This window comes from Larimichthys crocea, chromosome VII (assembly GCF_000972845.2).
Source record: "Larimichthys crocea isolate SSNF chromosome VII, L_crocea_2.0, whole genome shotgun sequence".
NCBI lineage: Eukaryota > Metazoa > Chordata > Actinopteri > Sciaenidae > Larimichthys > Larimichthys crocea.
This window is the reverse complement of record NC_040017.1, coordinates 11,678,208-11,680,169: the sequence shown is the minus strand read 5'-3', so window position 1 is coordinate 11,680,169 and position 1,962 is coordinate 11,678,208.

Genomic DNA, 1,962 nt, shown 5'->3' with positions numbered 1-1,962 from the left:
TTAAAGATGAGCTGAAATTTTAATTAATATAGGATAAATAGTTTTGGCTTTGTCTTTTTATTTGGACAAATGATCAAATTACATATTTTTTTGTTTTATTCATTGTTCAGTCACGATTCCCCCCTACAATAGTGTCTAATTTCCGTGTAGGCAGACTATAAGGCAGTTCTTACTATCACCACACTTCTAGCTGCCAAACAAGCAGCTATGTAGCTGGTGGGCGACATAGCCATTGCTGTCAGTCCCATCTGTGATTTGAGCTCTCCGTATGTTATTGTATGACTGCCTGGATTCTGCATGTTAGTTATTCCACGTAGTGATTCGACACAAACAAACTGCTGAGGTTACAGGACTGCCCGTTGCTGTGAGTATCACAGTCTGGTTAGTGACAGCATCAACAAGACCCGTGAAAGACAGACAGTTGTTTTTCTAATATAATAAACATAAACTATATAATTCTTTCTACTTTCTCCATGAACATTCAGTGTTTGTGTGTTTTGTTGCATGCTTAAGGCCATTCCTAAACTATATATAATACACCCAACCCTATGTGCAATGACGAAATTGTAAATTTTACTACACACTGTATCTTGATGTTTTGTTGTTTTTGTCTCTGCTCGTGTCTCTTACTATCTCTCTAAAAAAGCTCTTCTGCCTGTCAGTTATTCTATTCCCACAGTGACTCCCTGCCATCTGGCTACCTGATGTATTGATACAGATTAGTGCTGGAGAGACACATATTAAGTTGTGAGAGAAAATTTAGTTAACCCCTCTCTCGCATGAGAATTCATTTCCGCCAAGTTCCTTTGCAAACTATTTATGTTCTCTGCCTCCCGCACACCTATTAACCTTTTGTTTCACTCAATTGAATTTGCAAATGATTCTCTTGTGAAGGCAAACCCAGAGATAAATTCTCCACTGGACTGAGGTAATTGTCTATCGATGGAGATGTAGCAGTTTGAAGTGGTAGCTCATCCTAAGGCTTTTGAAGAGGTTGTATGAGTATGTGTGAAAATGCTACATCCACATACTCTCACATAATCAGTCATGTTCTAATTCTGCTGCTTCAGTAGAAAGTGAGACAGGCAGGCAGGACGGCAGAGAGGTGACAGAATCCAAGCCAAGGTGACCCTCTTAAATCTATCAGCTGCTAGTAAGTGTGTGCACGGCTGCGAAATTCAATGGGCTCCAGAGGAAACAGCATGCCCACTAAATGTGGTTTCATCCTGGCATGAAGGCATGCACACCGAGCTCTGGATGAAACCTTCTGTTTAACTGATGATGTTTCACTGCTTCAAGGCCCAAACTGCTGTTGCAGTGTGACACATTTTACTCTGTTGTTGTACTTCTAAACTGAGTTGTTAAATTAAAAAAATGGCTGTGTGAAGCTGCAGTATATTCTATGTTATATATTGGATTTACAGTAAACCATTATAATTAAATTATTGTGGACATGAAATGTCAGATCATAACCAAGTAAGATAGTTTATTTTGAAAGATATTTAGGCATCTGAGGTAAAATCTGTATTTTACAACAACAATTTTGAGAAAAGTCAAAGAAAAAAACATACATCCCTCTTTGCAAAGATGTGCAAAAAACAAAAACAAGCTTTCATCAAACTTATATTTACCAAAAGCCATTCACTCTGTCTAAATCTTTATAAGTGAATATGGGGATTAAAAGTGCTCTGTTATTAAAGTGCAGCCAACGTTCCCCAGCCAAGCTCCTAACACAGTCATAAAGGCATATATTTACCTTCCTTGGATGTAATTAAAGTGCTCATCCACTGGGACTGTAAGACAAGCCTGCTTCCTCTGATATGCCGCTAATTGAGACCACCTTCTTGTACTTCAAAGGTCACAGGGTGCTCCTCCCCCCCCTTGCAACATACTCCTACACTGCAGCCACAGCATCATCCTTCAGGTATTGGTAGTACTGTGTTGACAGAGGGATGGGAATAT